The sequence below is a fragment of the Papio anubis genome, chromosome 13 (genome assembly GCF_008728515.1).
Source record: "Papio anubis isolate 15944 chromosome 13, Panubis1.0, whole genome shotgun sequence".
Taxonomy (NCBI): domain Eukaryota; kingdom Metazoa; phylum Chordata; class Mammalia; order Primates; family Cercopithecidae; genus Papio; species Papio anubis.
The window spans coordinates 98,175,589-98,198,171 of record NC_044988.1 but is presented as its reverse complement, the minus strand read 5'-3'; the positions used below and the strand labels follow the sequence as shown (position 1 = coordinate 98,198,171).

General features: G+C 49.1%; 1 protein-coding gene across 1 annotated transcript in view; it reads left to right on the top strand.

Moving 5' to 3' along the window:
• The window catches only part of WDR34 (WD repeat domain 34), a 57,271-nt gene that overhangs the window by 6,576 nt on the left and 28,112 nt on the right, over positions 1-22,583 (top strand). The gene's annotated exons all lie outside the window — the stretch shown is intronic.

Here is a 22,583-nt window from a genome sequence, read left to right as displayed (position 1 = left end):
GGACTACAGGCTCGGCCACCCTCACCTCGGCTAGTTTTTTGTATTTTTAGTAGGGAGATGGGGTTTCTCACCGTGTTAGCTGCCAGGATGGTTCGACTCCTGACCTCGATCCCACCCATCCTCGCCTCCCAAAGTGCTGGGATTACAGACTTGAGCCACCGCGCCCGGCCGACTTTTTTTTTTTTTAAGGCAAGGTCCCATCCTGTCTCCGAGGCTCAAGTACATTAGTGATCATGGCTCACTGCAGCCTCAACTTCCCAGGCTCAGGTGTTCCTCCCACCTCAGCCTCCTGAGTAGCTGGGACTACAGATGTCGCCCTATGGGTGGCTAATTTTTTATATTTTTAGTAGGCACAGGGTTTGGCCACGTTGCCCAGGCTGGTCTCCCAACTCCTGGTCCCAAGCCAACTGCCCACCTCAACCTCCCAAAGTGCTGGTATTACAAGCACGAACCACCACACCAGACCACAAGAATTTTTACTATTTATTTATTTATAGAAAGAGTCTCACTCTGTCGTCCAGACTAGAGTGCAGTGCCATGATCCTTGGCTCACCTCCCAGGTTCAAGCTGTTCTCTTGCCTCAGCCTCCTGAGTAGCTGGGATTACAGGCGCCTGCCACCACGCGTGACTAATTTTTGTATTTTAAGTAGAGATGGGGTTTCACCATGTTGTTGAACTCCTGACCTCAAGTGATCTGCCTGTTTCAGCCTCCAAAGTACTGGGATTACAGGTGTGAGCCACCGCGCCCAACCCAGAAGAATTTTTAGAAAGCCACTTGTCTGGGGGTGGCAAAGGCCACTGTCATTGGGGGTCTGTCAGGGCATAAAAATGAGTAAGGCAAAATCAAAAGCACAACAGCTAATAGAAGGTAGATCGGTACAACTGCAGCGGAAAACTGCATACCACGACTACCCAAGCTGAATGTGTGCATGCTTTGTGACCCAGCAATGGTACTCCTCGCTACATCTCCAACAGATATACATAACATATTGGTACAAGAATGTTCACAGCAGCAAGATTCATAATAGACAAACTGGAAACAATGCAAATGTCTGTACAAGGTGGAATAAATACATTGTGAGACGTTCAAGGAAAGGAATGTTACAAAGAAATGAAAGTAAATGGGCGGGATGCGGGAGGCTCACGCCTGTAATCCCAGCACTTTGGGAGGCCGAGGCAGGTGGATCACCTGAGGTCAGGAGTTTAAGACTAGCCTGGCCATGTGGTGAAACCCCGTCTCTACTAAAAATACAAAAATTAACCGGGAGTGGTGGCACACACCTGTAGTCCCAACTACTCGGGAGGGTGAGGCAGGAGAATCGCTTGAACCCAGGAGGCTGAGGTTGCAGTGAGCTGAGATTGCCCCACTGCACATCGGCCTGGGTGACAGTGAGACCCTGTCTCAAAAATAATCATAATAGGCCAGGCATGGTGACTCATGCCTGTAATCACAGCACTTTGGGAGGCCGGGCCGGCAGATCACAAAGGTCAGACACAAAACCATCTCTACGCCTGGCTGTGGCTCACGCTTGTAATCCCAGCACTTTGGGAGGCCGAGGCGCGATCACAAGGTCAGGAGATCGAGACCACGTGAAACCCCGCCTCTACTAAAAATACAAAAATTAGCCAGGCGCTGCTGGGGAAGCCTGTAGTCCCAGCTACTCGGGAGGCTGAGGCAGGAGAATGGCGGGAACCTCGGGAGGCGGACCTTGCAGTGAGCTGGAGATCGCCATTGCACTCCAGCCTGGGCGATACAGAGCGAGACTCACCTCTCAAAAACCATTCTACACAGTAGCTCCACCCCAAAATATGCAGCAGTCGTATGCTAGATGGCACCTGTAGTCCCAGCTACTCAGAGGCTGAAGCAGGAGAATGGCTGACCCAGGAGGTGGAGCTTGCAGTGGTTTGGCAGATTGCGCTTTACTGCACTCCAGCCTGGGCAACAGAGCAAGACTCTGTCTCAAAAAAAGCTGAGGTTTCTGGTGGAGAAGAGGTGGAGGATGTGCCATCACCACCCATGTCCCTCATTGATTCCCTCTCTGCTTTTTGAGCTGCTGAGACTCTGGGCTCCTTCTAATGCATTTTTGAAAGTCACAGGTGTCTTGAATTTACAAAGGGCAAGCTGAGCCTGAGAGAAGTGATTTGCCTAAGATCATGAAGAGAATAACCAAGTTCCATTGAGAACCAGATTCGAGGATCACCTCATCACAGGGATGTGCTTGCTATCAAGCCTGTCTCAGTGTATACATCTGTAAAATGGATAATAATACCTGCCTCTTTGTTTTATTTATTTATTATTATTATTAATTTTTTTTTTTTGAGACAGACTCTCGCTCTGTCCCCCAGGCTGCAGTGCAGTGACACAATCTTGGCTCACTGCAAGCTCCGCCTCCTGGGTTCACGCCATTCTCCTGCCTCAGCCTCACGAGTAGCTGGGACTACAGGCGCCCGCCACCACACCCGGCTAATTTTTTGTATTTTTAGTAGAGACAGAGTTTCACCGTGTTAGCCAGAATGGTCTTGATCTCCTCACCTCGTAATCCACCAGCCTCGGCCTCCCAAAGTGCTGGGATTACAGGCATAAGCCACCACTCCCAGCCCTCTTTGTTTTATTATAAGATTACCTGGCAGGGCACGGTGGCTCACACCTATAATCCCAGCACTCTGGGAGGCTGAGGCAGGTTAATCACTTGAGGTCAGGAGTTTGAGGCCAGCCTGGCCAACAGGGTGAGACCCCATCTCTACTAAAATTACAAAAATTAACTGGGTGTGGTGGTGGGCACTCATAATCCCAGCTACTCAGGAAGCTGAGGCAGGAGAATTGCTTGAACCTGGGAGGTGGAAGCTGCAATGAGCCAAGACCGTGCCACTGCACTCCAGCCTGGGCGATAAGAGCAAGACTCCGTCTCAAAAAAAAAAAGAAAGAAAATTACCTGTGGTCTCCACACATGAGCATTGAAAATGAAAAATTAATTTTTTTGCACCTGGCCTCTTAAAAAAAAAAATTAGGCTGGGCGTGGTGGCTCACACCTATAATCCCAGCACTTTGGGAGGCTGAGGTGTGCAGATCACCTGAGGTCGGGAGTTCGAGACCAGCCTGACCAACATGGAGAAACCCCATCTCTACTAAAAATACAAAATTAGCCAGGCGTGCTGCACATGCCTGTAATCCTAGCTACTCAGGAGGCTTAGGCAGGAGAATCGCTTGAACCCGGGAGGCAGAGGTTGCAGTGAGCCAAGATTGCACCACTGCACTCCAGCCTGGGCAACAAGAGCACAACTCCGTCTCAAAAAAAAGAGAAAGAAAAAGAGAAAACTGTAGCTAAGGCGAAGGGAAAAAAGCAAAGTCCAAACCCACGTGGTTAGTATGTTACCATTTGTGTAAAAGAGGGGTAGATTAAAACACTTTGCCAGTATACCTTTAACACAGCTATTGAAGGATTCCCAAGAAACGAATCACATGGCTGTCCCCGGGGAAAGGACTTGGTGGTCAGAGGTGAGAGGACAAGGATAGGTGGTAGAAGTGTTACTCTACCCTGCCGTGCATTTATTTTATTTTATTTTTTTGAGATGGAGTTTCCCTCATGTAGCCCAGGCTGGAGTGCAGCAGCATGTTCTTGGCTCACTGCAACCTTCTGCCTCCTGGGTTCAACCGATTCTCCTGTCTTAGCCTTGCGAGTAGCTGGAATTACAGGTGCCTGCCACCACGCCAAGCTAATTCTGTATTTTTTTTTTTTTTTTTTTGAGACGGAGTCTTGCTCTGTCGGCCAGGCTGGAGTACAGTGGCGCGATCTCAGCTCACTGCAAGCTCCACCTCCCGGGTTCGCGTCATTCTCCTGCCTCAGCCTCCCGAGTAACTGGGACTACAGGCGCCTGCCACCATGCCCAGCTAATTTTTTGTATTTTTAGTAGAGATGGGGTTTCACCATGTTAGCCAGGATAGTCTCAATCTTCTGACTTCGTGATCTGCCCCCCCTTGGCCTCCCAAAGTGCTGGGATTACAGGCGTGAGCCACCGCGCCCGGCCTTTTTTTTTTTTTGAGTAGAGGTGGGGTTTTCCCATATTGGCCAGGCTGGTTTTGAACTCCAGACCTCAGGTGATCCACCCACCCCGGCGTACCCAAAGTGCTGGGATTACAGGTGTGAGCCACCGTGCCTAGCCTGTGCATTTTGTTTTCTTGTTTTTGCTTTTGAGATGGAGTCTCACTCTGTCACCCAGGTTAGAGTGCAGTGGAGCGATCTCAGCTCACTGCAACCTCTGCCTCCTGAGTTCAAGCAATTCTCGTGTCTCAGCCTCCCTAGTAACTGGGAATATAGGCACAAGCCACCACACCTGGCTGATTTATTGTATTTTTTGTAGAGACAGAGTTTCACTATGTTGGACAAGCTTGTCTCCAATTCTGCTCTGCATTTTGAATTTGGAGCCTTATGAACTTTTTTTTTTTTTTTTTTTTTGAGACAGAGTCATAGGAGTGAGCTATGGCACCTGGCCTTTTGTGAACATATGACATTAAAAATAAAACTGGCTGGGCATGGTGGCTCACACCTGTAATCCTAGCACTTTGGGAGGCCAAGGTGGGTGGATCACGAGGTCAGGAGATTGAGACCATCCTGGCTAACATAGTAAAACCCCATCTCTACTGAAAATACAAAAAATTAGCTGGGCATGGTGGCGGGCGCCTGTAGTCCCAGCTACTCAGGAGGCTGAGGCAGGAAAATGGCGTGAGTCCGTGGGGGCGGAGCTTGCAGTGAGCGCCGAGATCGTGCCACTGCATTCCAGCCTGGGCAAAAAAGAGCTAGACTGCATCTCAAACAAACAAACAAACAAACAAACAGAAAACAGCTGGGGCCAACCATAGTGGCTCAGGCCTGTAATCCCAGCACTTGGGGAGGCTGAGGTGGGCAGATTACTTGAAGTCAGGAGTTCGAGACCAACCTGGCCAACATGGCAAAACCCCATCTCTGCTAAAAAATACAAAAATTAGCTTGGCGTGGTAACAGGTACCTGTAGTCCCTGTCTCCAGTAGCTACTCTGGAGGCTAAGGTAGGAGAATCACTTGAACCTAGGAGGCAGAGGTAGCAGTGAGCTGAGATCACACCACCGTACTCCAGCCTGGGTAACAGAGCAAGATTCCATCTCAAAAAAAAAAAAAATTTCAAGCACCTAAGACCTCACTTTTCCTGTTTGTTTGTTTGGACTGAGTCTCCCTCTGTCGCCCACGTTGGAGTGTAATGGTGGGATCTCAGCTTACTGCAACCTCCGCCTCCTGGATTCAAGCGATTCTCCTGCCTCAGCCTCCTGAATAGCTGGGATTACAGGAACCCACTAGCATGCCCAGATACTTATTGTATTTTTAGTAGAGACCAGGTTTCACCATGTTGGCCAGGTTGATCTTGAACTCTTGACCTCAGGTGATCCACCGACCTCGGCCTCCCAAGTGCTGGGATTACAGGCGTGAGCCACCGTGCCTGGCCCGTTTGTTTGTTTGTTTGTTTGTTTGTTTTTTGAGACAGAGTCTGGCTCTGTTGCCTAGGCTGGAGTGCAGTGGTGAGATCTCGGCTCACTGCAAGCTCCGCCTCCCAGGTTCACGCCATTCTCCTGCCTTAGCCTCCTGAGTAGCTGGGACTACAGGTGCCCGCCACCACACCTGTATTTCTTTTTTTTTTTTTTGTATTTTTAGTAGACACAGGGTTTCACCGAGTTAGCCAGGATGGTCTTGATCTCCTGACCTTGTGATCTGCCTGCCTTGGCCTCCCCAAGTGCTGGGATTACAGGCGCAAGCCACTGCGCCTGGCCTCGTTTGTTTTTTAATATTTTTTCTTTATTTTTAAATTGATACAGAGTCTCGGTTTATTGTCCACGCTGGAATGCAGCGGTGTGATCATAGCTTACTGCAGCCTCCACCTCCCAGGCGCTAAGTGATCCTCCCTCCTCAGCCTCCTGAGTAGCTAGGACTACGGGCGTGCTCTACCAAATCAGTTAATTTTTGTATTTTTTTTGTAGAGACAGGGTCTTGCTATATTTCCCACGCTGGTCTCGAACTCCTAGACTCAAGTGATCCTCCTGCTTCAGCCTCCAGGGTAGCTGGACCTGGCCCACCTTTCCTTTCCTCTCCAGCTTCTAAAGTTTGAGCTTCCTGGACTCCCAGGGGCATTACTAGGCAACTATGGCAACTCTTCCTGGTTCTAGAATGGGGCTACAGGGCAGCTGGGGGCAAAGCAAAAGTCGTCCCTGCACTCCACCCAAAAGTTGACAGGCTCAGGGAGTACCAGATGTTCCATAACCCTGAGGCCAGGCTCCCTCTGGGAACCAGAAGTTTCCAAAACATTGTATTGTTTCATTATCTGTTCGCCTGTCTGCTCAGGATGGCTGTAGATAGCTACCATTTATGGAGAATCAGCTGGACCTACATGTGGCGCTGACTAAGCATTACCCTTTTGAATCCTCCCATACATCTTTATAGGATAGTATTATGCCCTTATTTTACAGTTGGGAGAATCAAACCAAATGAAGAATCAAGGCTCCGCCAGGCTCGGTGGTTCATGCCTATAATCCCAGCACTTTGGGAGGCTGAGGCGGGCGGATCACCTGAGGTCAGGAGTTAGACTAGACCAGCCTGGCCAACATGGTAAAACCCTGTCTCTACTAAAAATACAAAATTGGCTGGGCATGGTGGTGCATGCCTGTAATTCCAGCTACTTGGGAGGCTGCAGCAGGAGAATCGCCGGAACCCAGGAGGTAGAGGGTGCAGTGAGCCAAAATCGCGCCACTGCACTCCACCCTGGGTTGGAAAAGCAATACCTCGTCTCAAAAATAAATAAATAATAAAGACTCAAAGACATAACTTGCCCTAAAATCAAAGGGCAAGGAGTAGAAGGGTCAAGATTCCAACACCTGTCTTTCTGGCTTCCCTGTACCAACATAGCCTTAGTGTAATGAAAACAGAGTGCTCAGGAAGGCTGACAGTGAAGCAAGGCTGGTCTCTGAGTCCCCTGGGAGACTAGCTCTGACAGGGCCCCAGGAATCTCCTAGTAGAGTTTCTCTACCATAGAGATTTGTCTTTCCTTGCCCCTCACACTGAGCTCTGGCTCCTCAGTATTCCTTAAAAAGTTTTTGGCTGGGCATGGTGGCCCACACCTGGATCCCAGCACGTTAGGAGGCTGAGACGGGCAGATTACTTGAGTCCAGGAGTTTGAGACCAGCCTGCACAACATAGTTTACTCCATGCTTAGAAATTTTTTATTTTTTTTTGAGACGGAGTCTCGATCTATCTCTCAGGCTGGAGTACAGTGGCGTGATCTCGGCTCACTGCAACCCCTGCCTCCTGGGTTCGCGCAATTCTCCTGCCTCAGCCTCCCAAGTAGCTGGGACTACAGGCATGTGCCACCACGGCCAGTTAATTTTTGTATTTTTAGTAGAGACAAGGGTGTTACCATATTGGCCAAGCTGCTCTTGAACTCCTAACCTTGTGATCCACTGGCCTTGGCCTCCCAAAGTGGTGGGATTACAGGCATGAGCCACCACGCCAGGACAAAAAATTTTTTTTTTAATTAGCTAGTGACGGCCGGGTGTTTTAAATTAGTTAACTCACACCTGTAATCCCTGCACTTTAGGAGGCTGAAGCAGGCAGATCACGAGGTCAGGAGATCAAGACCATCCTGGCTAACATGGTGAAACCCCATCTCTACTAAAAATACAAAAAAATTAGCTGGGCGAGGTGGTGGGTGCCTGTAGTCCCAGCTACTCGGGAGGCTGAGGCAGGAGAATGGCGTAAACCCGGGAGGTGCAGCTTGCAGTGAGCCGAGATTGTGCCCCTGCACTCCAGCCTGGGCGACAGAGCAAGACTCCATCTCAAAAAAAAAAAACAAAAAAAAAATTAGCTAGCGATGACCAGGTGTGGTGGCTCACGCCTATAATCCCAGCACTTTGGGAGGGTGAGGTGGGTGGATAACCTGAGGTTGGGAGTTCGAGACCAGCCTGACCAACATGAAGAAACCTTCGTTTCTACTGAAAATACAAAAATTAGCCAGGCGGCTGGCGCATGCCTGTAATCCCAGCTACTCAGGAGGCTGAGGCAGGAGAATTACTTGAACCTGGGAGGCAGAGGTTGCGGTGAGCCGAGATTGAGCCATTGCACTCCAGCCTGGGCAACAAGAGTGAAACTCCATCTCTAAAAACAAAACAAAACACAGCTGGGCATGGTAGCTCATGCCTGTAATCCCAGCACTTTGGGAGGCTGAGGCGGGCGGACCACAAGGTCAGGAGATGGAGACCATCCTTGCTAACATGGTGAAACCGCGTCTCTACTAAAAATACAAAAAAAAATAGCCGGGCTTGGTGGTGGATGCCTATAGTCCCAGCTACTCGGGAGGCTGAGTTAGGAGAATAGTGTGAACCTGGGAGGTGGAGCTTGCAGTGAGCCGAGATCGTACCACTGCACTCCAGCCTGGGTGACAGAGTGAGACTCCATCTTGGAAAAGAAAAAGAAAAATTAGCCAGTGAGGTGGCGTGTACCTGTGGTCCCAGCTATTCAGGAGGCTGAGGAGGGAGGATCCCTTGAGTCCTGGAGGCAGAAGTTGCAGTAAGCCCAGATTGCACCACTGCACTCCAGACTGGGCGACAGAGTGAGACTCCTTGAGAACAAACAAAAAACAAAACAACTGTTTCTTACTGTATTTTTTAACCATTAACACATTTTTTGACAACTTTTTGCCATTGTGTATAAATAAGAACATTTTGTTATTGACAGCATTTTTTTTTTTTTTGAGACGGAGTCTCGCTCTGTCGCCCGGGCTGGAGTGCAGTGGCCGGATCTCAGCTCACTGCAAGCTCCGCCTCCCGGGTTCACGCCATTCTCCTGCCTCAGCCTCCCGAGTAGCTGGGACTACAGGCGCCTGCCACCTCGCCCGGCTAGTTTTTTGTATTTCTTAGTAGAGACGGGGTTTCACCGTGTTAGCCAGGATGGTCTCGATCTCCTGACCTTGTGATCCATCCGTCTCGGCCTCCCAAAGTGCTGGGATTACAGGCTTGAGCCACCGCGCCCGGCATTGACAGCATTTTTTAATCCTGCCTTATTTTTGTTGGGTAAAAGTGCTATAATTTATTTAAGCCTCAAAGATGAAAATTTAAGCTGCTACTACTGTTTGATCATTATAAGCAACTCTGTGATAAAATCTGAGCAGCTAAGTCCTGACACATATACATGATTGTTTCCTTAGAGTATGTTGCTAGAACTACAATTGTTAAGTGAAAAAGTATGTAAAATAAAAAGTTTTTTTTTTTTTTTTTGAAACAGTCTTGCTCTGTAGCCCAAGCTGGAGTGCAGTGGTGCAATCTCAGCTCACTGCAAGCTCCACCTCCCGGGTTCACGGCGTTCTCCTGCCTTAACCTCCTGAGTAGCCGGGACTACAGTTGCCCGCCCCCACGCCCAACTAATTTTTTGTATTTTTAGTAGAGGCGGGGTTTCACCATGTTAGCCAGGATGGTTTCCATCTCCTGACCTTGTGATCCGCCCGCCTCAGCCTCCCAAAGTGCTGGGATTACAGGCGTGAGCCACCGGGCCCGGCCAATAAAAAGGGTTTTTAACATGTTCCCAAATTGTCCAGTTGCTCTTCTGTAGTGTCTGTGTATATTTCAATATATTTCATTAAACTTGGCTTCTTTCCATTTTGGCAGGTGGAAATTTTTGTCCTTTTTTTTTTTCTCTCCAGAAGCATAGATTTAAATTGCCCTGAACAGACACTCCTGGTAGGTGGAAAATTTTATCTCACAGCAGGTATTATTAATGAGATTAAACTTTTTTTTTTTTTTTTTTTTTTTTTTAGACGGGTTTCACCCATATTGCCTAGGCTGGCTGGTCTCTTAACTCCCACCCCAAGAATGCCCCGCCCCAAAGTGCTGGGATTACAGGTCTGAGCCACCTCACACCCAGCCGTGTTTCTCTCTCTCTCTCTCTCTTTTTTTTTTTTTTTTGTTGTTGTTGCTGCTGAGACGGGGTCTCCACTCCCCTGTTGCCAGGCTGAGTGCAGTGGCGTGATCTGGCTCACTGCGTTTCCTCCTCCCAGGTTCAAGCAATTCTCCTGCTTCCAGCTTTTCTGGAATAGTTGGGACTACAGGCATGGGGCTTTCACCACACCAGCTAATTTTGTATTTTTAGGTAGAGATGGGGGTTTTACCATGGGCAATACAGGGACACCCTTTATCTCTTGACCTCGGATCTGCCCCTCCCCAGCCTCCCAAAGTGCTTGGATTATAGGTGAGCCACCGCACCCTGCCCCCTCTTTTTTTTTTTTTTTTTCTAAGATGGTGCTCACCTGCTGCCCAGGCTGGGGTGATATGGCACACCCCAGCTCACTGCAATCTCTGCCTCCCAGGTTCGGGTTTTTCTATTCTCCTGCTCAGCCTCCCGAGTAGCTGGGCCAGCAGGCATGCACCACCACACTGCTATTTTTGTATTTTCTCTTTGAGACGGGTTTCTCCATGTTGGCTTGGCTGGGTCCCAAACTGACTCCAGTATCCGCCCACCTCAGCTTCCAAGTGCTGGGATTACAGGCATGAGCCACCGCTACCGGCCTACTTTTTAGTATTTTTGGGATTTGAGACAGAGTTTCACCATGTTGGCCAGGTTTAACCCAAACTCCTGACCTCCAGTGATCCGCCTCTGGGCTCCCAAAGTGCTGGGGATTGCAGGTGACTCCACTGGTGGTGTCCAGCCTTGTTTTTTTCCTTTGTATGAGTCCTCTGTCACCCATACTCGCAGTACTGCAGGATCTTGGCCATTGCAATCTCTGCCTCCTCAGTCAAAGCAATTCTCATGCCTCAGACTCCTAAGTAGCTGGGATTACAGGTCCACCCACCAGTCAATTTTTTGTATTTTTAAGCCAGGAAAAGTCGCCTGGAAATTTCGCAAAGTAACGTGGAGGCCGGCATTGCGTGAATCACAAGGTGAGGACAAATAACTGGCTGGGCAAACATAGTGAAACTCTGTCTCTACTAGGTAAAATACAATAAAAGCCACAATAAGTCCCAGCACTTTAGAGGTGCCGAGATGGCAGACGAGAAACAGAGATCGAGACCATCTTAGTTAACGACAGTGAACAGATTCACTGAAAATAAAAAACTAGCCGGGCGAGATGGCGCCAGTAGTCCCAGTCAGGGAGGCCAGGCAGGAGAGGAACCTCGTGAAGCGAAGCCGCAGTGAGTTGATCCGGCCACTGCACGAAAGTTCAGGCGACAGAGTTGCACCGCCCCCAAAAAAAAAAAAAAAAAAATAATAAAATAGCAACCGCAAAAGGCGGCACACACCTGTAGTCAAAGTAGAGAAGAGGTTGAGGTAGGGAGGAATCCCTTGAACCTCAGCAGAGGTTGCAATGAGCCAAGTTTGCACCACTTATCTCCAGCCTAGGCTACAGAGCGAGACTCCATCTCAAACAAACAAACAAACAAATTTTTGGGCTTTTAGCCGCTCTACTTATGTTGCCCATGGTGGGCTGGTCTTGAACTCCTGACCTCAAGTGATCCACCCACCTTGGCCTCCCAAAGTGCTGGGATTACAGGCATGATCCTCTGTGTCCAGCCTTTTTCTCTTTCTTCCTTTTTTTTGTTTTGTTTTCTCTTTGAGATGAAGTTACGCTCTTGTTGCCCAGAATGGTGTGCAATAGTGCAATGTCGGCTCACTGCAACCTACTACGCCTCCTAGGTTCAAGCGATTCTCCTACCTCAGCCTCCCACGTAACTGGGATTAGAGGCATGTGTCACCACGTCCGGCTAATTTTGTATTTTTAGTACAGACAGGGTTTCTCCATGTTGGTCATGCAGGTCTTGAACTCCCGACCTCAGGTGAGCTGATCGCCTCAGCCTCCTGAAGTGCTGTGACTGCAAGCGGGAGCCACCACACTGTGCCTTCTTTTTAATTTTTTTAATTTTTTTTTTTTTTTTGAGACAGAGTCTCACTCTGTCACTCAGGCTGGAGTGCAGTGGCGCGATCTCGGCTCACTGCAAGCTCCGCCTCCCGGGTTTACGTCATTCTCCTGCCTCAGCCTCCCATAGCTGGGACTACAGGCGCCTGCTACCAAGCCTGGCTAATTTTTTTGTATTTTTTAGTAGAGACGGGGTTTCACCGTGTTAGGCAGGATGGTCTCGATCTCCTGACCTCATGATCTGCCCGCCTCAGCCTCCCAAAGTGCTGGGATTACAGGTGTGAGCCACCGCGTCCGGCCTAATTTTTATTTTTATGGCAGATAAGTTTTTTGTTGTTGATGTTGTTTGTTTTTTTGTTTTGTTTTGGTTTTGAGACAGAGTCTCACCCTGTTACCAGGCTGGAGTGCAGTGGTGTGATCTCGCGTCACTGCAACTTCCGCCTCCCGGGTTCAAGGGATTCTCCTGCCTCAGCCTCCCGAGCAACTGGGATTACAGGCCCCTGCCACCATGCCCGGCTAATTTTTGTTTTGTCTTTTTTTGTTTGTTTGTTTGTTTTTTGAGACGGAGTCTCACTCTGTCACCCAGGCTGGAGTGCAGTGGCACCATCTCGGCTCACTGAAAGCTCCGCCTCCCTGGTTCATGCGATTCTCCTGCCTCAGCCTCCCCAGTATCTGGAAGCAGGCACACACCACCATGCCTGGCTAATTTTTTGTACTTTTAGTAGAGATGGGGTTTCACCGTGTTAGCCAGGATGGTCTCGATCTCCTGACCTCGCGATCCGCCCGCCTCAGCCTCCCAAAGTGCTGGGATTACAGGCGTGAGACACCGCGCCCGGCCAATTTTTGTATTTTTAGTAGAGATGGGTTCCACCAAATTGGCCAGGATGGTCTTGATCTCTTGTCCTCATGATCCGCCTGCCTCGGCCTCCCAAAGTGCTAGAATTATAGGTGTGAGCCACCGCGCCCAGCCTGTTCTTTTGTTTTCTGACAGACTTTTGCTGTTGTTACCCAGGCTGGAGTGCAATGGCCTGATCTTGGCTCACTGCAACCTCTAACTCCCAGGTTCAAGTGATTCTCCTGCCTCAGCCTCCCCAGTATCTGGAGGCAGGCACCACCACCCCTGGCTAATTTTATATTTTTAGTAGAGACAGGGTTTTGCCATGTTGGCCAGGCTGGTCTCAAACTCCTCACCTCAGGTGATCCACCCGCTTCAGCCTCCCGAAGTGCTGTGATTACAGGCATGAGCCACTGCACCCGGCCATATGGCAGGTTAGTTGTTATACACTCCTTAGAAGATTTTGACCTCCATATACACTGTCCTGGTAAGTAATTTATTTCTGTGTATTCAAGGCACTTGATCTTTCCTTTTTTGCTTTGTTTTGTTTTGTTTTTAGACAGTCTCACTCTGTTTTCCATGGGTACAGTGGCATGATCTCAGCTCACTGCAACTTCCACCTCCTGGGATCAAGTGATTCTCATGCCTCAGCCTCCCGAGTAGCTGGGATTACAGGCGCATGCCACCACGCCCTGCTAATTTTTGTATTTTTAGTAGAGATGGGATTTCGCCATGTTGGCCAGGCTGGTCTCAAACTCCTGACCTTATGATCCACCCATCTCAGCCTCCCAAAATGCTAGGATTACAGATGTGAGCCACCGCGCCCAGCCTTTTTTTTTTTTTTTTTTTTTTTTTAAATGGTCTCACTCTGTTACCCAGGCTGGGGCTGGAGTGCAATGGCACAATAATCATGACTTAACAACCAAATGCAGTGGCTCATGCTATGGTGGGCGGATCACAAGGTCAGGAGATGGAGACCATCCTGGCCAAAATTGTGAAACCTGTCTCTACTAAAAATGCAAAAATGAGCTGGGCATTGTGGCCAGACACAGTGGCTCACGCCTGTAATCCCAGCACTTTGGGAGGCTGAGGCGAGCAGATTACAAGGTCAAGCGATCGAGACCATCCTGGCCAACATGGTGAAACCACCTCTCTATTACAAATACAAAAATTGGCTGGGCATGGTGGTGCACACCTGTAGCCCCATCTACTCGGGAGGCTGAGGCAGGAGAATCTCTTGAACCCAGAAGGCGGAGGTTGCAGTGAACCAAGATTGCGCCACTGCACTCCAGCCTGGCAACAGTGAGACTCCCTCTTAAAAAAAAAAAAAAAAAGAAAAAAAAAAAAATTAGCTGTGCGTGGTGGCGAATGCCTGTAATCCCAGTAACTCGGGAAACTGAGGCAGGAGAATCGCTTGAATTAGGGAGGCGGAGGTTGCAGTGAGCTGAGATGGAGCCATTGCACTCCAGCCTGGCATCAGAGCGAGGCTCTGTCTCAAAAAAAAAAAAAAAAAATAGAGGATGAGGCAGGCGGATCACAAGGTCAGGAGTTCAAGACCAGCCTGGCCAACATAATGAAACCCTGTCTCTTCTAAAAATACAAAAATTAGCCGGGTGTGGTGTCACGTGCCTGTAGTCCCAGCTACTCAGGAGACTGAGGCAGGAGAATCACTTGAACCCGGGAGGCATAAGTTGCAGCAAGCTGAGATCACGCCACTGCACACCATCCCAGGCGACAGTGTGAGACTCCATCTCAATAAAAAATAAAAATAAATAATCACAGTTTACTGCAGCCTCAACCTCCTAGGGCTCAGGTTATCCTCCCACCTTAGCCTAGTAGCTGGCAATAAAGGCACATGTCACCACTCCTAGTTAATTTTTTTTTTTTTTCCGAGATGGAGTTTTGCTCTGTTGTCCAGGCTGGAGTGCAATGGCGCGATCTCAGCTCACTGCAACCTCTGCCTCCCGGGTTCAAGCAATTCTCCTGCCTCAACCTCCCGTGTAGCTGGGATTGCAGGTGCCTGCCACCACACCTGGCTAATTTTTGTATTTTTCATAGAGATGGGGTTTCATGGTGTTGGCCAGGCTGGTCTCAAATTCCTGACTTCATGATCCACCCTCCTCTGCCTCCCAAAATGCTGGGATTACAGGAGTGAGTCACTGCGCCTGGCTTAATTTTTGGTTTTCTTTTTTTTTTTTTTTGAGGCGGAGTCTCGCTCTGTGGCCCAGGCTAGAGTGCAGTGGCCAGATCTCAGCTCACTGCAAGCTCCGCCTCCCAGGTTTACACCATTCTCCTGCCTCAGCCTCCTGAGTAGCTGGGACTATAGGCGCCCGCCACCTCGCCCGGCTAGTTTTTTGTATTTTTTAGTAGAGATGGGGTTTCACCGTGTTAGCCAGGATGGTCTCGATCTCCTGACCTCGTGATCTGCCCATCTCGGCCTCCCAAAGTACTGAGATTACAGGCTTGAGCCACCACGCCCGGCCTAATTTTTGATTTTTGTAGCAACAGGGTTTTGCCATTTTGCGCAGGCTGGTCTTGAACTTCTGGGCTCAAGTGATCTATCCACCTTAGCTCCCAAAAGTGCTGGGATTATAACAGGCATGAGTCATCATGCCAGCCCTTATCTTGTTTTTTTTTTTTTTCCCTGAGATGGAGTCTTGCTCTGTCGCCCAGGCTGGAATGCAGTAGTGCAATCTCAGGTCACTGTAACCTCCGCCTCCTGGGTTCAAGTGATTCTCCTGCCTCAGCCTCTGGAGTAGCTGGGATTATAGTCACTCACCACACCCAGCTAATTTTTGTGTTTTTTTGTAGAGATGGGGTTTCATCATGTTGGTCAGGCTAGTCTTGAACTCTTGACCTCAAGTGATCCGCCCACGTTAGCCTCCCAAAGTGCTGGGATTACAGGCGTGGGCCACCACGCCCGGCATTGCCTTCATTTTTAGCATTCCAGTTTATAAACAACCTGAATTAATTTTGTAGTATGACGTGTGGATGTATTTTGGCTTTTTTTTTTTTTTTTTTTTCTGAGACAGGATCTCACTCTATCACCAAGGCTGGAGTGCAGTGGCACAATCTTGGTTCACTACAACCTCCACCTCCCAGGTTCAAGTGATTCTTATGCCTCAGCCTCCCAAATAGATGGAATTGCAGGCGCCCGCCACCACGCCCACGCCCAGCTAACTTTTGTATTTTTAGTAGAGATGGGTTTTCTCCATGTTGGCCAGGCAGGTCTCGAACTGCTGACCTTAAGTGATCTGCCCACCTTAGGCTCCCAAAGTTATTTTTCCAAATTATTTGTCAATTGATCCAACGCATTTTTTTCTTTTTTCTATTTTTTTTGAGATGGAGTCTTGCTCTGTCTCCCAGGCTGGAGTGCAGTGGCAACATCAAGGCTCACTGCAACCTCCGCCTCCTGGGTTCAAGCGATTCTCCTGCCTCGGCCTCCCAAGGAGCTGGAATTACAGGCGTGAGCCACTGGGCCCAGCCTTTTTTTTTTTTTTTTTGACACAGAGTCTCACTCTGTCGCCCAGGCTGGAGTGTAGTGGTTCAATCTTGGCTCACTGCAACCTCTGCCTCCCGAGTTCAAGCGATTTTCCTGCCTTAGCCTCTCAAGTAGGTGGGATTATGGGCTTGTGCCACCATGCCTGGCTAATTTTTGTATTTTTAGTAGAGACAGGGTTTCACCATATTGGTCAGGCTGGTCTTGAACTCCTGACCTCTGGTGATCCACCTGCCTCAGCCTCCTAATGTACTGGGATTACAGGCGGGAACCACTGCTCCTGGCCCCAATACATTTGTTTTATTTAATACATGTTAAGTACTTTTTAAGAGAAAGCCCTAGTTTAAGGTCATGGTAAATATAACGGTGAGACTAACATGACCCATCTCTGGCTGAGTAATTTTGAAATTCACAGATTTGGCCGGGCTGGCATGGTGGCTTACACCTGTATTCCCAGCACTTTGGGAAGCCGAGGAGGGCGGTCAGGAGTTTGAGACCAGCCTGACCAACATGGTGAAATCCCGTCTCTACTAAAAATTCAAAAATTGGCCGGGCGCGGTGGCTCACGCCTGTAATCCCAGCACTTTGGGAGGCCGAGGCGGGCGGATCACAAGGTCAGGAGATCGAGACCACAGTGAAACCCCGTCTCTACTAAAAATACAAAAAATTAGCCGGGCGCGGTGGTGGGCGCCTGTAGTCCCAGCTACTCAGGAGGCTGAGGCAGGAGAATGGCGTGAACCCGGGAGGCGGAGCTTGCAGTGAGCCGAGATCGCGCCACTGCACTCCAGCCTGGGCGACAGCGCGAGACTCCGTCTCAAAAAAAAAAAAAAAAAAAAAAAAAAATTCAAAAATTAGCTGATCATGGTGGCGGGCGCCTGTAATCCCAGCTACTCAGGAGGCTGAGGCAGGATAATTGTTTAAACCCAGGAGGCAGAGGTTGCAGTGAAGCCAGATTGCACCAATGCAGTCCAGACTGGGTGACAGAGAGAGAGTCTATCTCCAAAAAAAAAAAAAGAAGAAAAAAAAAGAATTTCACAGTTATAATTTTACCCAAATAACTGTTTATGTGTTATATTTTTCTTGTTTTAATTTTTATTTTTGTTAAAAAAATAGATAGGATCTTGCTATATTGCCCAGGCTGGTCTCAAACTCCTGAGCTCAAGTGATCCTCCACCCTTGGCCTTCCAAAGTGCTGGGATTACAGGTGTGAGCCACCTCACCTGGCTAATGTTTTTCCAACAGAATTGGTGCTGCATGTATAATGTTGAAAAACGAAATACTGATGGGGTACGGTGGCTCATGCCTGTAATCCCAGCACATTGGGAGGCTGAGGTGGGTGGATCACCTGAGGTCAGGAGTTCATGACCAGCCTGGCCAACATGGTGAAACCCCCGTCTCTACTAATAATACAAAAATTAGTTGGGCGTGGTGGCAGGTGCCTGTAAAGTGAGCTACTTGGGAGGCTGAGACTGGAGAATTGCTTGAACCCACGAGGCGGAGGTTGAAGTGAGCCAGGATCATGACATTTCACCTCAGCATGGGCGACAGAGCAAGACTCTGTCTATAAAAAAGAAAAATGAAATACTGGAATTGACATATTTAGAACAATTGCCTACACAGAACCATATTCATTCTTTTAAACAATACTTACAGAGGGTCTAATACATGTGAGGCAGCAGTGATTGTAATCAGTGCTTTGAGTAAAATACACAAAATAAGGTAATACCTCCCTAATGAGTTGGCTTTTGAACGGAGACATCAAGGGCTTGGAGGAGGCATTGTGACCATCAGGGGAAGAATATGCTAAACAGGGTGGGCCTGGTGGCTCATGCCTGTAATCCCAGAACTTTGGAAGTCTGATCACCTGAGGTCAGGAGTTCAAGACAAACCTGGCCAACATGGTGAAATCCTGTTTCTACTAAAAATACAAGAAAAAATTAGCCAGGCGTGGTGACGGGCACCTATAATGCCAGCTATTCAGGAGGCTGAGGCAGGAGAATTGCTTGTACCGGGGAGGCGGAGGTTGCAGTAAGCCAAGACCACACCATTGCACTCCAGCCTGGGCAAGAAGAGCAAAACTCAAAAAAAAAAAAAAAAAAAAAAAAAAAGGGCTGGGTGCAGTAGCTCACACTTGTAATTCCAGGTTTTTGAAAGGCCGAGGCAGATGAATCACTTGAGCCCAGAAGTTCAAGACAGCCTTGGCCACATGGCGAAACCCAGTCTCTACAAAAAACACAAAAAATTAACTGGGCATGGTGGCGTGTACCTGTAGTCCCAGCTACTAGGGAGGCTGAGCTGGGAGATCGCTTGAACACTGGATGTTGAGGCTGCAGTGTGCCATGATGGTGCCACTGCATTCTAGCTGGGGCGACAGAGTGAGACCCTGTCTCAGAAAAAAAAAAAAAAAAAAAAACTGTAATAGATATGAACAAAACTTTATTGGACTACAGAAAATGGAACAAATACATCTACTTCCAGGTTAAAAGGAGCCCAAGCCCTATCTCATTCTAGCACACCGTACTCCACTGTCCTGGCAGCAGCAGGTACGGCCATCTGCGGGCGTGCTTGGCCTCAAAAACGTCCCCAGCCAGCCTGTGTCTTTGTCACTCCATGGAGCTCACACCCACTTTTCTTCCTTCCTCTCCTTCCCTAGTCCCTGCAGTAGATCAGACAGTCCTGTTTGGGGTACAGGAAACAAAGCAGGAGGGGTTTGAGGTCCCTACACTGCAGCAGAAGAAGAGGAAGGAGTGGGGCCTGACTTGACCATAAAGGATGTAAGGGCCACGTTGTTCCAGTGTAATGTCAAGGAGGGGGCGGCCATTGTTCGTCCCAGCCTAGGGCTCCCCCTCTGGTTTCCTATTTGTAGTTACTAGAATTAAAAAAAAAAAAACAAAAAACCCGTATTTTCCAGGATAGATAAATAAATAAATAATCCACTGGCAGAAATCAGAGAGGTTTAATCTGGATCATTAAGAATGAATTGTGGGCCGGGTGCGGTGGCTCAAGCCTGTAATCCCAGCACTTTGGGAGGCCGAGACGGGCGGATCACGAGGTCAGGAGATCGAGACCATCCCAATATGGGCTAACATGGTGAAACCCCGTCTCCACTAAAAAATACAAAAAACTAGCCGGGCGAGGTGGCAGGTGCCTGTAGTCCCAGCTACTCGGGAGGCTGAGGCAGGAGAATGGCGTGAACCCGGGAGGCAGAGCTTGCAGTGAGCTGAGATCCGGCCACTGCACTCCAGCCTGGGCGACAGAGCGAGACTCCGTCTCAAAAAAAAAAAAAGAAAACAAAAACAAAAAAGAATGAATTGGGGCCAGGCGTGGTGGCTCACGCCTATAATCCCAGCACTTTGGGAGGCTGAGGTGGGCGGATCACGAGGTCAGGAGCTCGAGACCATCCTGGCTAACTTGGTGAAACCCTGTCTCTACTAAAAATACAAAAAAATTAGCCTGGAGTGTTGGTGGGCGCCTGTAGTCCCAGCTACTCAGGAAGCTGAGGCAGGAGAATGGCGCGAACCCGGGAGGTGGAGCTTGCCGTCAGCTGAGATGGCGCCACTGTACTCCAGCCTGGGTGACAGAGCGAGACTCTGTCTCAAAATAAATAAATAAATAAATAAAGAATGAATGAATGAATTGGCCAGGATTGGTGGCTCATGCCTGTAATCCCAGCACTTTGGAGGCTGAGGTGGGCGGATCACCTGAGGTCAGGAGTTTGAGACCAGCCTGGCCAATATGGTGAAGCCCCAACTCTACAAAAAATACAAAATTAGCCAGATATGGTGGCCAATGCCTGTGATCCTGGCTACTTGGGAGGCTGAGGCAGGAGAATCTCTTGAGCCCAGGAGGGGGAGGTTGCAGTGAACTAAGATTGTGCCATTGAACTCTGGCCTGGGCGACAAGAGCAAAACTCTGTCTCAAAAATAATAATAATAATAATAATGAATTGGTGGGCCAGGCGTGATGGATCACGCCTGTAATCCCAGCTCTTTGGGAGGCTGAGGCAAGTGGATCACCTGAGGTCAGGAGTTTGAGACCAGCCTGGCCAAACTCCATCTCTACTAAATATACAAAAATTAGCCAGGTGTGGTGGCCCACGCCTGTAGTCCCAGTTACTCAGGAGACTGAGACACGAGAATTGCTTGAACCTGTGAGGCAGAGACTCCGTCTCAAAAGAAAAAAAAAAAGGCTGGGTGCGGTGGCTCACGCCTGTAGTCCCAGCACTTTGGGAGGCCAAGAGAGGTGGATCACCCGAGGTCAGGAGTTCGAGACCAGCCTGGCTAACATGGTGAAACCCCGTCTCTACTAAAATTACAAAAATTAGCGTGATGGTAGTTGTCTGTAATCCCAGCTACTCGGTAGACTGACACAGGAGAATCGCTTGAACCTAGGAGGTGAAGGTTGCAGTGAGCCAATATCGCGCCACTGCACTCCAGCCTGGGGGATAGAGTGAGACTGCCTGCAAAAAAAAAAAAAAAAAAAAAAAAAAAAAATTAGCCATGAATGGTAATGGGTGCCTGTAATCCCAGCTACTCGGGAGGCTGAGGCAGGGAGAATTGCTTGAACCTGGGAAGTAGGTTGCAGTGAGCCAAGATTGCACCATTGCACTCCAGCCTGGGCAACAAGAGCAAAACTCCATTTCAAACAAAACAAAACAAAACACCCAAGATTGTAACACTTGTGTTTTGGAACTATGAATATCCTGCTGCTTTACGTCTGGTATCCATCTGTAGGGCACACCAGCCTCCCAACATACAGCTCATGGGCAGATGGCACTTTCATTATGGCTGCCATTGATTGAGCCCCCTTCAGATTTCAGGCTCTTTTTTTTTTTTTTTTTTTTTTGAGACGGAGTCTCGCTCTGTCGCCCAGGCTGGAGTGCTGTGGCCGGATCTCAGCTCACTGCAAGCTCCGCCTCCCGGGTTCACGCCATTCTCCTGCCTCAGCCTCCAGAGTAGCTGGGACCACAGGCGCCCGCCACCTCGCCCGGCTAGTTTTTTGTATTTTTTAGTAGAGACGGGGTTTCACCGGGTTAGCCAGGATGGTCTCGATCTCCTGACCTTGTGATCCGCCCGTCTCGGCCTCCCAAAGTGCTGGGATTACAGGCTTGAGCCACCGCGCCCGGCCTTTTTTTTTTTTCTTGAGACAGTCCTTTTTTTTCCCCCCAAGACAGAGTCTCGCTCTGTCACCCAGGCTGGAGTGCAGTGGCACAATCTCAGCTCACTGCATCCTCCGCCTCCTGGATTCACGTGATTGTACTGCCTCAGCCTCCAAAGTAGCTGGGACTACAGGTACATGAAACCATGCCCAGCTACTTTTTTGTATGTTTAGTAGAGATGGGGTTTCATCGTGTTAGCCAGGGTGGTCTCGATCTTCTGACCTCATGATCCACCCGCCTCAGCCTCCCAAAGTGTTGGGATTACAGGTGTGAGCCACCGAGCCTGGCAATTTTTGTATTTTTGTGGAGAAGGGGTTTCACCATGTTGGCCAGGCTGGCCTCCAACTCCTGACTTTGTGATCTGCCCGCTTCAGCCTCCCAAATTGCTAGGATTACAGGTGTAAGCCACTGTGCTGGGCTGGCCTCTTTTCAATCAAATATTCAGTCTGTCTAAGAAGAGAATCTTCCATTTCAGACTTAATAAAAGACAGTCAATGCCTGGCAGAGCTGGAAGACAAGCATTCTAGGCACAGGAAACTGCGGCGCAGAGATGGACAGGAAGGGCATAAGGTCATATGGCAGACTGCACAGAAGAGCCAAGGTTTGAAACCCCAATGCCAGACCCCTGATTTCAATTCACGATTTTTTCTTTTTTTTTTTTTTTGAGACGGAGTCTTGCTCTGTTGCCCAGACTGAAGTTCAATGGCACGATCTTGGCTCACTGCAACCTCTGCCTACCAGGTCCAAGCGATTCTCCTGCCTCAGCCTCCCTAGTAGCTGGGATTACAGGCACTCACCACCATGCCCGGCTAATTTTTGTATTTTTAGTAGAGACGGGGGTTTCACCATGATGGCCAGGTTGGTCTCGAACTCCTGACCTCAGGTGATCCGCCTACCTCGGCCTCCCAAAGTGCTGGGATTCCAGGTGTGAGCCACGGAGCCCAGACGGCTTTTTTTCAGACATTCATCCCCTGAGGATGAAGTAAGTGTGATTGTTATTAGGACCTGCTGCATGGGAGCCTCCGAAGTAGCTGGGACTACAGGTGCCTGACACCACGCCTGGCTAATTTTTAGTTTATCTTTTTTTGAGATGGAGTTTCACTCTTGTCGCCCAAGGTGGAGTGCAATGGCTCGATCTCGGCTCACTCCAACCTCCACTTCCTGGGTTCAAGC